The sequence below is a fragment of the Chiloscyllium punctatum genome, chromosome 13 (genome assembly GCF_047496795.1).
Source record: "Chiloscyllium punctatum isolate Juve2018m chromosome 13, sChiPun1.3, whole genome shotgun sequence".
In the NCBI taxonomy this organism is placed as follows: Eukaryota; Metazoa; Chordata; class Chondrichthyes; order Orectolobiformes; family Hemiscylliidae; genus Chiloscyllium; species Chiloscyllium punctatum.
Window position 1 is genome coordinate 62768320 of NC_092751.1, and position 15704 is coordinate 62784023.

Here is a 15704-nt window from a genome sequence, read left to right on the forward strand (position 1 = left end):
GTGAGAGAGAAGGGTCGATGGGGGGAGAGAGAGGGGACGAGAGGGGGAGAAAGAGAGGTCGAGAGAGGGAGAGAGATGGGAGGGAGAGAGAGGGGAGGGAAGTGGGAGAGAGAGGGGACGAGAGGGGAGGAGGGATGGGGAAGAGAGAGAGGGGATGATTGGGGGGAGAGAGGGGGGACGAGAGGTGGAGAGAGCGGGGACGATGGGGGTGACGGGGAGAGAGAGGGAGACTGAGGGGCTGAGAGAGGGAGTGAGAGAGGGGGAGGGAGAGGGGACGAGAGAGGGGAGAGAGATTGGATGCGAGGGGAAGAGATGGGACGAGAGAGGGGAGAGAGAGGTGACGTGAGGGGGAGAGAGAGTGGACGAGAGAGAGAGGGGAAGAGAGAGGGGGAGAGGGGTGATGAGACAGGGGAGCGTGGGGACGAGAGGGGGGAGAGAGAGGGGGCAAGAGAGGTGAGAGTGAGGGGAGAGAGAGGTGACAAGCGGGGTGGAATGAGGGGACGAGAGGGGGAGAGAGGGGACGATAGAGTGAGAGAGAGGGGGAACGAGAGAGGGAGAGACAGGGGGCTAGAGAGGGAGAGAGAGGGAACAAGAGACGGAGAGAGTGACGACGACAGAGGGGGAGAGAGATTATGAGAGGGGGCGAGGGGAAGAGAGGAGGGGAGAGAGGGGACGAGAGCGGAGAGAGTGGGGACGGGGGTGAGAGAGAAGGGATGATGGGGGGGAGAGAGAGGGGACGATAGGGAAGAGAGGGGACGATGGGGTAAGAGAGAGGGGAGAGAGAGGGGGAGAGAGGGGGCAGAGAGAGGATGATGGGGGTGAGAGAGGGGACGAGAGAGGGAGAGAGCGGGGGGACGAGAGAGGTGAGAGGGAGGGGAGAGAGAGGGAGACAGGGTAGAGAGGTGATGAGAGGGGGGAGTGAGGGGACGAGAGGGGGAGAGTGAGGAGACGATGGGGGAGAGAGGTGGAGTGAGAGGAGGGAGGGGGGAGAGAGAGTGTAAGAGAGATGGGACAAGAGGGGGAGGTGGTGACGGGGGTGAGAGAGAAGGTACAAGAGGGGGAGAGAGAGGGGAGAGAAAGGGGGAGAGGGGGGCAGAAAGGGGATGATGTAGGTGAGAGAGGGGACGAGAGAGGGAGAGAGGGAGAGAGAGGGGGGACGAGCGAGGTGAGAGGGAGGGGAGAGAGAGGGAGACAGGGTAGAGAGGTGATGAGAGGGAGGAGTGAGGGGACGAGAGGGGGAGAGAGAGGAGACGATGCGGGAGAGAGGTGGAGTGAGATGGGGGAGGGGGGAGAGAGAGTGTAAGAGAGATGGGACAAGAGGGGGAGACAGACAGGATGAGGGGGGAGAGAGAGGGGACGAGAGACGTAGAGAGTGGGGACGAGAGAGGGAGGGGGTGACGGGGGTGAGAGAGAAGGTACAAGTGGGGGAGAGAGAGGGGGGAGAAAGGGGGAGAGGGGGGCAGAAAGGGGATGATGGGGTAGAGAGAGGGTACAAGAGAGGGAGAAAGGGGGAGAGAGAGGGAATGAGAGAGGTGAGAGGGAGGGGAGAGATAGGGAGAGAGGGGAGAGAGGTGATTCGAGGGTGTAGTGAGGGGAGGAGAGGGGGAGAGAGGGGGACGATGGGGGGAGAGGGGGCAGTGAGGGGGGAGAGAGGGGCGAGAGAGAGGCCAAGAGAGGTGGGACAAGAGGGGAAGAGCGAGAGGACGTGGGTGGAGAGAGAAGGGACGAGAGAGGGAAACAGAGGGGAGGGAGAGAGAGGGGAGGAGAGAGGGAGAGAGGGAACGAGAGGGGAGAGAGTGGGGACGGGGGTGAGAGAGAAGGGATGATAGGGGGAGAGCGCGCGGACGATGGGGAAGAGAGAGGGGACGATGGGGGTAGAGAGAGGGGAGAGAGAAGGGGAGAGAGGGGGCAGAGAGAGGATGATGGGGGGAGAGAGAGGGGACGAGAGAGGGAGAGAGAGAGAGAGAGAGAGGGAACGAGAGAGGTGAGAGGGAGGGGAGAGAGAGGGAGAGAGGGGAGAGAGGTGATGAGAGGGGAGAGTGAGGGGACAATGGGGGAGAGAGGGGATGAGAGAGGGAGAGAGAGAGGGGATGATGGGGGAGAGAGGGGAGTGAGAGGGGGAGAGAGGGGAGAGAGAGAGGGTAAGAGAGGTGGGACAAGAGGGGGAGACAGAGGGGACGAGTGTGGAGAGAGAGGGGACGATGGGGGAGAGGGGGGAGTGAGAGGGAGAGAGAGGGGGGAGGGAGAGCGTTAGAGAGGTGGGACAAGAGGGGGAGAGAGAGAGGACGAGTGTGGAGAGAGATGGGATGAGAGACGGAGAGAGGGGGAGGGAGAGAGGGGGGAGGAGAGAGGGGGAGAGAGGGGAGGGAGAGAGAGGGGAGGAGAGAGGGAGAGAGAGGGGAGGGAGAGAGGGGGAGAGAGGGAGAGAGGGGACAAGAGGGACAGAGGGGGGATGGTGGTGAGAGAGAAGGGACGATAGGGGGTTTGAGAGGGGAAGATGGGGGGAGACAGAAGGCATGAGGGGGGAGAGACGTGATGAGAGAGGGAGAGAGAGTGGTCGATGGGGGTAGAGAGAGGGGAGAGAGAGGGGATGATAGAGAGAGTGGTAAAGAGAGAGGGGACAAGGGAGGGAGAAAGGGGGAGAGAGAGGGGACGAGATAGGTGATAATGCCGAGAGAGAGACAGAGAGAGGGGAAGAGAGGGGGAGAGAGGTGATGAGAGGGGATAGTGTGGGGACGAGAGGGGGAGAGAGAGGGTACAATGGGCGGAGAGGGGGCAGTGAGGGGGGAGAGAGGGGCGAGAGAGAGGCCAAGAGATGTGGGTCAAGAGGGGGAGAGCGAGAGGACGAGGGTGGAGAGAGAAGGGATGAGAGAGGGAAACAGAGGGGAGGGAGACAGAGGGGAAGGGAGAGGGAGAGAGAGGGGACGAGAGGGGAGGGGGGAAGGGGGTGAGAGAGAACGGTCGATGGGGGGAGAGAGAGGGGACGAGAGGGGGAGAAAGAAAGGTCGAGAGAGGGAGAGAGATGGGAGGATGGGGGAGAGAGAGAGGGGATGATCGGGGGGAGAGATGGGACGAGAGGTGGAGAGAGCGGGGACGATGGGGGTGACGGGGAGAGAGAGGGAGACTGAGTGGATGAGAGAGGGAGAGAGAGAGGGGGAGGGAGAGGGGACGAGAGAGGGGAGAGAGAGGTGACGTGAGGGGGAGAGAGAGTGGACGAGAGAGATGGGAAGAGAGAGGGGGAGAGAGGTGATGATACAGGGGAGCGTGGGGACGAGAGGGGGGAGAGAGAGGGGACGATAGAAGGAGAGAGAGGGGATGATGGGGGAGAGTGGAGGAGCGAGAGGCGGAGAGAGGGGGAGGGAGAGGGTAACAGAAGTGGGACGAGAGGGGAGAGAGAGAGGAGGAGGGTGGAGAGAGAGGATTGAGAGAGGGAGAGGGGGAGGGAGAGAGAGGGGAGGAGAGAGGGATGGAGAGGGGGTGAGAGAGGGAGAGAGTGGACGGCTGTGAGAGAGAAGGGACGATAGGGGGAGAGGGAGGGGACGAGAGGTGGAGAGAGAGAGGAGGAGAAGGGGGGAGAGAGGGGATGATGTGGAAGAGAGAGGGTATGAGAGGGGGAAAGAGAGGGGAGGATGGAGGCTATGTGGAGAGAGAGGGGACGAAAGAGGGAGAGAGGGGTAGGAAGAGGGGACGAGAGAGGGGAGAGAGAGGGGATGAGAGGGGGAGAGAGGGGACGAGAGAAGGGAGAGAGAGGTGAAATGAGGGGGAGAGAGAGGAGACGAGAGATAGAGAGGGGGGAAGTTGTGGGGGAGAGAGGTGATGAGAGGGGGGAGTGAGGGGAAGAGAGGAGGGGAGAGAGGTGACGATGGGGGGATAGTGGGGGAGTGAGAGGGGGAGAGTGGAGGGACAGAGAGGGTACGAGAGGTGGGACAAGAGGGGGAGAGTGCGAGGACGAGGGTGGAGAGAGAGGGTCAAGAGAGGGAGAGAAAGGTGAGGGAGAGAGAGGGGAGGAGAGAGGTGAGAGAGAGGTGACGAGAGGGGAGAGAGTGAAAAGGTGTGAGAGAGAAGGGACGATGGGGGAGAGAGAGGGGACGAGAGTGTGAGAGAGAGGGGAGGATGGGATAGAGACAAGGGATGATGGGGGAGAGAGAGGGGACGAGAAGGGAAGAGCCCGGGGACGATGGGGGTGACGGGGAGAGAGAAGGAGAGAGCGGGGACGAGAGAGGCGAGAGAGGTGACATGAGGAGGAGAGAGAGGGGACGAGAGAGAGAGAGGGGGAAGAGAGGGGGGAGCAGGTGATGAGGGGGGGGGCTAGCAGACGAGAGGGGGAAAGAGAGGGGACGAGAGACGGAGAGAGAGGGGATGATGGGGGAGAGAGGGGAGTGAGAGGGGGAGAGAGGTGTGAGAGAGAGGGTAATAGATGTGGGACAAGAGGGGAGAGAGAGAGGACGAGTGTGGAGAGAGAGGGGTCGATGGCGGGGGAGGGGGGAGTGAGAAGGGGCGAGAGGGGAGAGAGAGAGAGGGTAAGAGAGGTGGACAAGAGGGGGAGAGAGAGAGGACGAGTGTGGAGAGAGATGGGATGAGAGAGGGAGAGGGGGAGGGAGAGAGAGGGGAGGAGAGAGGGGGAGAGAGGGGAGGGAGAGGGAGGGGAGGAGATAGGGAGAGAGACGGGACAAGGGGGAGAGAGGGGGAATGGGGGTGAGAGAAAATGGACGATAGGGGATGAGAGACCGGCGATGGGGGGAAAGAGAGGGCATGACAGGGGGAGAGAGATGCTGAGAGAGGGAATGAGAGTGGACGATGGGGGTAGAGAGAGGGGAGAGAGAGGGGGCAGAGAGGGATGTTGGGGGTAGAGAGAGGGGACGAGAGAGGGAGAAAGGGGGAGAGAGAGGGGACGAGAGAGCTGATAGGGAGGAGAGAGAGACGGAGAGAGAGGAAGAGAGAGGGGAGAGAGGTGATGAGAGGGGGTAGTGAGGGGACGAGAGGGGGAGAGCGCGGGGACGATGGGCGGAGGGGGGCAGTGAGTGGGGAGAGAGGGGAGAGGGAGAGGGCAAGAGAGGTGGGACAAGAGGAGGAGAGAGAGAGGATGAGGCTGGAGAGTAAAGGGACGAGAGAGGGAAAGAGAGGGGAGGGAGAGAAAGGGGAGGAGAGAGGGAGAGAGAGGGGTCGAGATGGGAGGGTGGGGATGAGGATGAGAGAGAAGGGTCGGTGAGGGGAGAGACAGGGGACGAGAGGGGGAGAGAGGGGGGATGATGGGGCAGAGAGAGTGTACGAGAGGTGGAGAGAGCGGGGACGATGGGGGTGACGGGGAGGGAGAGGGAGACAGAGGGGACGGGAGAGGCAGAGAGAGGGGAGGGAGAGGGGACGAGAGAGGGGAGAGAGATTGGATGAGGGGGGGTGAGAAGGGACGAGAGAGGGGAGAGAGAGTTGACGTGATCGGAGAGAGAGTGGTCGAGAGAGAGGGGAAGAGATAGGGGGAGAGCGGTGATGAGAGGGCGAAGCGAGGGGACGAGGGGGGAGAGAGGGGGGACGAGAGAAGGAGAGAGTGGCAGAGAGAGGTGGGAGGGATAATTGAAAGAGAAGTGCGAAAAGAGGGGGAGAGAGAGAGGACGAGGGTGGAGAGAGAGGATTGAGAGAGGGAGTGAGGTGATGAGAGAGAGAGAGGCAAGAGAGGGGGAGCAGGTGATGAGAGGGGGAGCTAGTGGACGAGAGGGGGAGAGAGAGCGAACGAGAGAAGGAAAGGCGGGAGAGAGGGGGAGAGAGAGGGGCGATGTGGGGAGAGAGGGGAGAGAGTGTGGAGAGTGAGGGGAGAGAGAGAGGGAGAGAGGGGAGAGAGAGTGAGAGAGAGGAGCCAATGGGGGAGAGAGAGGGAGAGAGAGGGGACGACTGGGGGAAAGAGAGGGCACGATGTGAAGAGAGAGGGTACGAGAGACGGGGAGAGAGGGGACAATGGGGGGAGACAGAGGGAGAGAGAGGAGACGATAGGGGAGAGAGAGGGGAGAGAGAGGGGAGAGAGGGGACGACAGGCAGTAGAAAGACGGAGAGAGACGGATCGATGGAGGGAGAGAGAGGGGAGACAGAGGGGAGAGAGAGAGAGGGAGAGAGACTGGACGATGTGGAGAGAGAGAGAGGGGAGCGAAAGTGGAGATAGAGGTGAGAGAGAGGGAGAGAGAGGGGATATGGGGGAGAGAGAGGACGATGGGAGGAGAGAGAGGGGAGAGTGAGGGAGATAGAGGAGAGAGAGGGAGAGAGGAGGGACAATTGTGGAGAGAGAGAGAGGGAGAGAGACTGGACGATGTGGAGAGAGAGGGGGGAGCGAGAGTGGAGAGAGAGGTGAGAGAGAGGGAGTGAGAGGGGATGATGGGGGAGACAGAGGACGATGGGGGGAGAGAGAGGGGAGGGTGAGGGAGATAGAGGAGAGAGAGGGAGAGAGAGGGGACAATTGGGGAGAGAGAGGGCATGATGGTGGAGAGAGTGAGGGGAAACAGAGGGGACGATGGGGGAGAGTGAGTGGATGAGAGGTGGAAAGAGAGGGGATGATGGGGGAGAGAGGGGGGGACGAGAGGGAGAGAGAGAGAGAGAGGACGAAGGGGTAGAGAGCGGTGACGAGAGAGGTAGAGAGGACACGTGAGTGAGACAGAGAGGGGAGGGAGAGAGGGGAGAGAGGGTGAGAGAGGGGGACAATGGCGGGGGACAGAGAGGACGAGAGGGTGAAAGAGAGGGAGAGAGAGGGGAGAATGGGGAGAGAGAGGGGACGAGAGGGGGAGAGAGTGGGGAAGAGAGAGGGTTTAGAGAAGGAGAGAGAGGGGAGAGCGAGGGGATGAGAGTAGGGAGAGAGGGACGAGAGAGGGGAGAGAGAGGTGACGATGGGGGAGAGAGGGGATGATGTGGGAGAGAGAGGGGACGAGAGCGGGAGAGAGAGGGGACGAGACAGGGGGAGAGAGAGGGGACGAGAGGTGGAAAGAGAGGGGATGAGAGAGGGAAAGAAAGGAGAGAGTGAGGGCAGAGAGATGGGAGAGAGGGGGGACGATGGGGAGAGAGGGGAACGAGAGGGGAGAGAGAGGGGAGGATGAGGGAGAGGAAGAGAGAGGAGGAGAGAGGGGACCATGGGGGTGAGACAGGGGACGAAAGAGGGAGAGAGGAGACGATGGAGGAGAAAGATGGAGAGAGACGGAGAGAGAAGGAAGAGAGGGAGAAAGAGGGGACAATGGGGGAGAGACAGGGACAAGAGGGTGAGAGAGTGGGGATAAGAGAGGGAGAGAGAAGGGACGAATGAGGGTGAGAGAGGGGACGATGGGGGGCGAGAGAGGGAGAGATGGGGGGAGAGAGAGGTTGACGAGAGAAGGAGAGAGAGGGAAAGAAAGGGGACGATACGGGGAGAGAGAGGGGACGATGCGGGGAGAGAGAGTGAGAGAGAGTGGGAGAGAGAGGGGATGAGAGAGGGAGAGAGGGGGGACGAGGGAGAGAGCGAGAGAGAGAGAGAGAGAGGACAATGGGAGGGAGAGAGAGGGAGGGAGAGGGAAAGGGGGACGATATGGGGAGAGAGAGGGGACGAGGGAGGGAGAGAGAGGGGACGAGAGGGGGAGAGAGAGGGGATGAGGGAGGGACAGAGATGGGACAATGGTGGGAGAGAGAGGGGACAAGGGAGGCAGAGAAATGGAGAGAGAGGTAGAGAAAGTGGACGATACAGGGAGAGAGAGAGGGACTGATGGGGGCGAGAGAGGGAGAGAGGGGGGAGAGAGCGGGGGTGAGAGAGGGAGAGAGAGGGGACGAGGGAGAGGGGGCGATGGGGGAGAGAGAGGGAACGTGAGGGGGAGAGAAAGGGGATGCGAGAGGGAGATGAGAAAGTGGACGAGAGAGGGGAAGAGAGAGAGGGAGAGAGACGGGAGAGAGAGGGGACAAGAGGGGAGATGAGACAGTGTGAGGGAGAGGGGACAATGAGGGGGAGAAAGGAGGATCAAGAGAGGGGGAGATGGCGAGAGAGCAGATGAGCAAAAGAGGGAGAGAATGACACAGGAAGAGCAAGAGAGAGACAGAGCAAGAGCGAGAGAGACCAACAGACGGGGAAAAGTGAGAGAGAGGGGAGTAAGCGACAGAGGGTGCAAGTGAGAGCGAAGGGCTGGAGAGAGTGAGGGTGGTGCAGGAGAGAGTGAGAGAGAGTGGGCGAGAGTGAGTGAAGGGGCAGAGGGAGAGTGTGGGTGAGAGTGAGAGAGCGGGCGAGGGTGAGAGTGGGAGAGAGTGAGAGTGGGTGAGAGAGAGAGTGGATGAGAGCGAGAGAGTGGGTGAGAGAGAGAGTGGGCGCGAGAGAGAGAGTGGGCGAGAGAGAGAGAGAGTGGGCGAGAGAGCGTGTGTGAGAGAGAGAGACAGTGGGCGAGAGAGAGAGTGGGAGAGAGTAAGAGAGTGGGCGAGAGAGAGAGTGGGCGAGAGAGAGAGTGGGCGAGAGAGAGTGGGCGGGGGAGAGTGGGCGAGAGAGGGAGAATGGGTGATAGAGAGAGAGTGGACCTCAGAGGATGTCAGCGAGAGAGAGTGGGGGTGAGAGAGAGTGGGCGAAAGAGAGAGAGAGTGGGCGAGGGAGAGAGAGAATGGGCGAGTGAGAGTGGGCGGGAGAGAGAGTGGGCGAGAGAGAGAGAGTTGGTGAGAGAGAGTGGGAGAGAGTGAGAGAGTGGGTGAGAGAGAGAGGGTGGGCATGAGAGAGAGAGAGAGGGTGTGAGAGAGAGTGGGCGAGAGAGAGTGGGTGAGAGAGAGAGTGGGCGAGAGAGAGAGTGGGTGAGAGAGAGTGGGCGAGAGAGAGAGTGGGCGAGAGAGAGAGAATGGGTGAGAGAGAGTGGGAGAGAGTGAGAGAGTGGGTGAGAGAGAGAGGGTGGGCATGAGAGAGAGAGAGAGGGTGTGAGAGAGAGTGGGCGAGAGAGAGAGTGGGTGAGAGAGAGAGTGGGCGAGAGAGAGAGTGGGTGAGAGAGAGTGGGCGAGAGAGAGAGTGGGCGAGAGAGAGAGAATGGGTGAGAGAGAGAGTGGGCGACAGAGGGTGTCAGCGAGAGAGAGTGGGGGTGAGCGAGAGAGGGTGGGCATGAGAGAGAGAGAGTGGGCGAGAGAGAGAGTGGGCGAGAGAGAGAGTGGGCGAGAGAGAGAGTGGGCGAGAGAGAGTGGGCGAGAGAGAGAGTGGGCGAGAGAGAGAGAATGGGTGAGAGAGAGAGTGGGCGACAGAGGGTGTCAGCGAGAGAGAGTGGGGGTGAGAGAGAGAGGGTGGGCATGAGAGAGAGAGTGGGCGAGAGCTTGAGTGGGCGAGAGAGTGGGCGAGGGAGTTTGGGCGAGAGAGGGAGAATGGGTGAGAGAGAGTGGTCGACAGAGGGTGTCAGTGAGAGAGAGTGGGGGTGTGAGAGAGTGGGCGAAAGAGAGAGAGTGGGCGAGGGAGAGAGAATGGGCGAGGGAGAGTGGGCAGGAGAGAGAGAGTGGGCGAGAGGGAGAGTTGGCGAGAGAGAGAGAGTGGGCGAGAGTGAGAGAGTGGGCGAGAGAGAGAGTGGGCGTGAGAGTGTGAGCAAGAGAGAGTGGGGGTGAGAGTGGGCGAGAGAGAGTGGACAAGAGAGAGATTGGGCGAGAGAGAGAGAGTGGGCGAGAGAGAGTGGGAGAGAGTGAGAGAGTGGGTGAGAGAGAGATTGGGTGAGATAGAGTGTGGGCGAGAGACAGTGGTAGAGAGTGAGAGAGTGGGTGAGAGAGAGTGGGCGAGAGAGGGAGAATGCGTGAGAGATAGAGAGTGGGCGAGAGCGAGAGAAAGGGTGAGAGAGAGTGGGCATGAGAGGCTGTGAGCGAGAGAGAGTGGGGGCGAGAGAGAGTGGGCGAGAGAGAGAGAGTGAGTGGGTGAGGGAGAGAGAACGGGCGGGTGAGAGTGTGCGGACGAGAGAGAGTGGGCAAGACAGAGTGAGTGGGCAAGAGTGAGAGAGTGGGCGAGAGAGAGTGGGCAAGAGAGAGAGTGGGCGAGACAGAGAGTGGGGGAGAGAGCGGGCGAGAGAGAGACTGAGCGAGAGAGAGAGAGTGGGCGACAGAGAGAGTGGGCGATAGAGTGGGCGAGAGTGAGAGTGGGTGAGAGAGAGACATTTGGAGAGAGAGAGGACGAGAGGGAGACTGGGCGAGAGACAGTGGGCGAGAGGGAGAGTGGGCGAGAGAGAGAGAGTGGGCAAGAGAGAGAGTGGGAGAGAGTGAGAGAGTGGGCGAGCGAGAGTGGGAGAGAATGAGAGGGGGCAGAGGGAGAGAGTGGGCGAGCGAGAGTGGGAGAGAATGAGAGAGGGGCAGAGGGAGAGAGTGGGCGACAGTGAAAGAGTGGGCGATAGAGAGAGTGTGCGAGAGTGAGAGAGGGGGCAGAGGGAGAGAGTGGGCAAGAAAGAGAGTGGGGGTGACAGAGAGTGGGCGAGAGAGAGAGAGGGGATGAGAGAGAGAGTGGGCGAGAGAAAGCGTGTGAGTGAGAAAGTGGGAGTGAGAGAGTGGGTGAGAGAAAGAGCGGAAGTGAGAGAGTGGGGTGAGAGAGAGTGGGTGAGAGTGAGGGAGTGGGCGAGAGAGAGATTGGGGGTGAGAGAGTGGGGCAAGGGAGATAGTGGGCGAGAGAGAGAGAGAGTGGGCGAGAGCAGGTGTGGGCGAGAGAGTGTGCGCGTGAGAGTGAGAAAGGGGGCAGAGAGAGATAGTGCACGAGAAAGAGAGTGGGCGAGAGAGAGGGAGAGAGAGAATAGACGAGAGAAAGACTGGGCGAAAGAGAAAATGGGTGAGAGAGAGAGTGAGGGTGAGAGAGAGTGTGGGGGAGAGAGAGGGTGGGCAAGTGAGAGAGTGGGCAAGAGTGAGGGTGGGGGATAGAGAGATAGTGGAACAGAGAGAGAGTGGGTGAGAGAGAAACTGGGAGAGTTAGGAGTTGGTGAGAGAGAGAGGGAGAGAAAAAGAGTGGGCGATAGAGACAGAGTGGGCGAGAGTCGGTGAGAGAGAGTGGTGAGAGAAAGAGTGGGCGACAGAGAGAGTGGGCAAGAGAGAAAGGGCGAGAGAGTGTGGGCGAGAGAGAGTGGGTGATAGAGAAAGAGTAGACGAGAGAAAGAGTGGGCGACAGACAGTGGGTCAGAGAGAGTGAAGGCGAGAGAGAGAGTGGGCGAGAGACAGTGGGTGAGAGAGAGAGTGGGTGAGAAAGAGTGGGCGATAGAGTGGGAGAGAGAGTGGGGGGGTGAGACAGAGTGGGCGAGAGAGAGTGTGAGCGAGAGAGAGTGAGGGGGCAGAGGGAGAGTAGGCGAGAGTGAGAGAGTGGGCAAGAGGGAGTATGGGCGAGAGAGAGAGAGTGTGGGCGAGAGAGAGTGTGGGCGAGAGTGAGAGAGTGGGCGAGAGAGAGTGTGGGCGAGAGAGAGAGGGGGGGGAGTGTGGGCGAGAGTGAGAGAGTGGGTGAGAGAGAGAAAGAGTGTGCGAAAGGGAGTGGGCGAGAGATAGAGTGGGCGAGAGAGAGAGTGGGCAAGAGAGAGTGGGCAAGAGTGAGAGAGTGGGTGAGAGAGAGAGAGTGGAAGAGAGAGAGAGAGAGTGGGTGAGAGAGAAACTGGGCGTGTGAGGAGTTGGTGAGAGATAGAGTGGGAGAGAGACAGAGTGGATGATCGAGACAGAGTGGGCGAGAGACAGTGGGCGAGAGAAAGAGTGGAAGTGAGAGAGTGGGGGTGAGACAAAGTGGGCGAGAGAGAGTGTGGGCAAGAGTGAGTGAGGGGGCAGAGGGAGAATGGGCGAGAGAGAGTGGGTGAGAGAGAGGGGGCAGAGGGAGATAGTGGGCGAGAGTGAGAGAGTGGGCAAGAGGGAGTGGGCGAGAGAGAGTTTGGGTGAGAGAGAGACTGCGCAAAAGAAAGATTGGGTGAGAGAGAGTGTGCAAGAGAGAGAAAGAGTGGGCGAAATAGAGTGGGCGAGAGAGAGATTGTCGAGAGAGAGTGTGAGTGGGCGAGAGAGAGAGTCTGGGCGAGAGAGAGAGTGGGCAAGAGAGAGTGGACAAGAGTGAGAGAGTGGGTGAGAGAGAGAGTGGAAGAGAGAGAGAGTGGGTGAGAGAGAAACTGGGCGTGTTAGGAGTTGGTGAGAGAGAGAGTGGGAGAGAGACAGAGTGGGCGATAGAGACAGAGTGGGCGAGAGTCGGTGAGAGAGAGTGGTGAGAGAAAGAGTGGGCGAGAGAGAGAGGGCGAGAGAGTGTGGGCGAGAGAGAGGGTGGGCGATAGAGAAAGAGTAGGCGAGAGAAAGAGTGGGCGACAGAGAGTTGGTGAGAGACAGTGAAGGCGAGAGAGAGAGTGGGTGAGAGAGTGACAGCGCGAGAGAGAGAGTGGGCGAGAGAGAGTGTGTGTGAGAGAGTGTGCGTCAGAGAGTGGGCGAGAGACAGTGGGCGAGAGAAAGAGTGGAAGTGAGAGAGTGGGGGTGAGACAAAGTGGGCGAGAGAGAGTGTGGGCAAGAGTGAGTGAGGGGACTGAGGGAGAATGGGCGAGAGAGAGTGGGTGAGAGAGAGGGGGCAGAGGGAGTGGGCGAGAGAGAGTGTGTGTGAGAGAGAGTGTGGGCGAGAGTGAGTGAGGGGACAGAGGGAGAGTGGGGGAGAGAGAGTGGGCGAGAGAGAGATTGTGGGTGAGAGTGAGATGGGGGAAGAGGGACATAGTGGAAGAGAGAGAGAGTGGGCGAGAGAGAGAGGGCGAGAGTGAGAGAGTGGGCGAGAGAGAGAGTGGGCGAGAGTGAGAGAGAGGGCGAGAGAGAGAGTGGGCGAGAGAGAGAGTGGGCAAGAGTGACAGAGTGGGCAAGAGAGAGAGAGTGGGCGAGAGTGAGAGAGAGGGCGAGAGAGAGAGTGGGCGAGAGAGAGTGGGCAAGAGTGAGAGAGTGGGCGAGAGAGAGTGTGGGAGAGACAGAGAGTGGGTCAGAGTGAGACTGGGCCAAAGAGAGAGTGGGTGAGAGAGAGTGTGCGAGAGTGTGACTGGGCGAGAGTGAGAGTTTGGGGAGAGAGAGAGTGGGATAGAGTGAGAGTGTGGGCGAGAGAGAGAGTGGGATAGAGTAAGAGTGTGGGCGAGAGAGAGTTTCGGCGAGAGAGAGTGGGCGAGAGAGAGAGAATGTGCGAGAGAGAGAGTGTGGGCGAGAGAGAGAGTGGGATAGAGTGAGAGTGTGGACGAGAGAGAGAGTGAGATAGAGTAAGAGTGTGGGTGAGAGAGAGTGTGGGTGAGAGAGAGTGGGTCAGAGTGAGACTGGGTGAGAGTGAGAGAGTGGGTGAGAGTGAGAGAGTCGGCGAGAGAGAGTGGTAGAGAGACAGTGTGGGCGAGAGAGAGTGGGCGAGTGGGAGAATGGGTGAGAGAGAGAGTGGGCGTGAGAGAGTGTGGGCAGGAGAGAGTGGGTGAGAGAGAGAGTGGGTGAGAGTGAGAGAGTGGGCGAGAGAGAGCGTGGGCGAGCGAGAGAGAGGGCGAGAATGAGAGAGTGTGCGAGAGAGAGAGTAGGAGAAGGTAAGAGAGTGGGCGAGAGAGAGTGTGGGTGAGAGAGAGTGTTGGCCAGAGAGAGAGTGGGCGAGAGTGATAGAGTGGGTGAGAGAGAGAAAGCGGGCGAGAGAGTGAGTAGGCGAGAGAGAGTGTGGGCGAGATAGAGTGTGGGTGAGACAGAGAGTGGGTCAGAGTGAGACTGGGCTAAAGAGAGAGTGGTGAGAGAGAGTGTGCGAGAGTGTGACTGGGCGAGAATGAGAGACTGGGCAAGACAGAGAGTGGGAGAGAGTGAGAGAGTGGGCGAGAGAGAGAGTGTGGGTGAGACAGAGAGTGGGTCAGAGTGAGACTGGGCCAAAGAGAGCGTGGGTGAGAGAGAGTGTGCGAGAGTGTGACTGGGCGAGAGTGAGAGAGTGTGGGCGAGAGAGAGAGAATGGGCGAGAGAGAGAGTGGGCGAGAGAGAGTGTGGGTGAGAGAGAGTGTGTGAGAGTGAGAGAATGGGCAAGAGAGAGTGTGGGCGAGAGAGAGTGTGGGCGAGAGAGAGTGTGTGAGAGTGAGACTGGGCGAGAGTGATAGAGCGGGCGAGAGAGAGTGGGAGAGAGTGAGAGAATGGGCGAGAGAGAGAGTGGGCGAGAGAAAGAGTGGGTGACAGTGAAACTGGGCCAAAGAAAGAGTGGGTGAGAGAGAGTGGGCGAGATTGTGTGTGGGCGAGAGAGAGTGGACGAGAGAGAGAATGTGCGAGAGAGAGTGTGGGCGAGAGTGAGACTGGACAAAAGATAGAGAGTGGGCGAGAGAGAGAGTGGGCGAGCGAAAGAGTGGGAGAGAGAGAGTGAGAGAGTGAGAGAGTAGGTGTGAAAGAGTGTGGGCGAGAGAGAGAGTGTGGGCAAGAGGGAGTGGGTGAGAGAGAGTGTGGGCGAGAGAGAGACTGGGCGAAAGATTGGGTGAGAGAGAGTGGGCGAGAGAGAGAAAGAGTGGGCGAGAGAGAGTGGGCGAGAGAGAGAGTGAATGGGCGAGAGAGAGAGTGTGGGTGAGAGTGAGGGGGGAAGAGGGACATAGTGGGCGAGAGAGAGAGAGTGGGCGAGAGTGAGTGGGCAAGAGAGAGTGTGGGCGAGACAGAGAGTGGGTGAAAGTGAGAGTGAGTGGGCGAGAGAGAGTGTGGGTGAGAGTGAGGGGGAAGAGGGACATAGTGGGCGAGACAGAGAGTGGGAGAGAGTGAGAGAGTGGGCGAGAGAGAGTGGGCAAGAGAGAGTGTGGGCGAGACAGAGAGTGGGTGAGAGTGAGACTGGGCGAGAGTGAGAGAGTGGGCGAGAGAGAGAGTGGGAGAGAGTGAGAGTGGGCGACAGAGAGTGGGTGAGAGAGAGAGTGAAGGCGAGAGAGAGAGTGGGCGATAGAGAAAGAGTAGGCGAGAGATAGAGAGTGGGCGACAGAGAGTGGGTGAGAGAGTGAGAGGGCGAGAGAGAGAGTGGGAGTGAGAGAGTGTGGGCGAGAGTGAGTGAGGGGACAGAGGGAGGGTTGGCGAGAAAGAGAGTGGGCCAGAGGGAGTGAGGGTGAGAGAGAGACTGGGTGAAAGAGATATTGTGTGAGAGAGAGTGGGTGAGAGAGAGAAAGAGTGGGTGAAAGAGAGTGGGCGAGAGAGAGAGTGTGGGTGAGATTGAGAGGGGGAAGAGGGACCGAGTGGGCGAGAGAGAGAGTGGGCGAGAGTGAGAGAGTGGGAAAAAGAGAGTCGGTGAGAGAGAATGTTGGCGAGAGAGAGTGGGCAAGAGTGATAGATTGGGCGAGAGAGAGAGTGGGCAAGAGAGAATGTGGGCGAGACAGAGAGTGGATGAGAGTGAGACTGAGCGAGAGTGAGAGAGTGGTCGAGAGAGAGTGGGCGAGAGAGTGTGGGCGAGAGAGAGTGTGGGCAAGACAGAGAGTGGGTGAGTGTGAGGCTGGCCGAGAGTGAGTGAGTGGGCGAGTGAGAGAGTGGGAGAGAGTGAGAGAGTGGGCGAGAGAGAGAGTGAGAGAGAGTGAGAGAGTGGGCGAGAGATAGTGGGAGAGAGTGGTCGAGAGAGAGTGGGCGAGAGAGAATGGGCGAGTGAGAGTGTGGGCAAGACAGAGAGTGGGTGAGAGTGAGGCTGGCCGAGAGTGAGTGAGTGGGCGAGTGAGAGAGTGGGAGAGAGTGAGAGAGTGGGCGAGAGAGAGAGTGAGAGAGAGGGCGAGAGAGAGTGGGAGAGAGTGAGAGAGTGGGGGAGAGAGAGTGGGAGAGAGTGAGAGAGTGGTCGCGAGAGAGTCGGCGAGAGA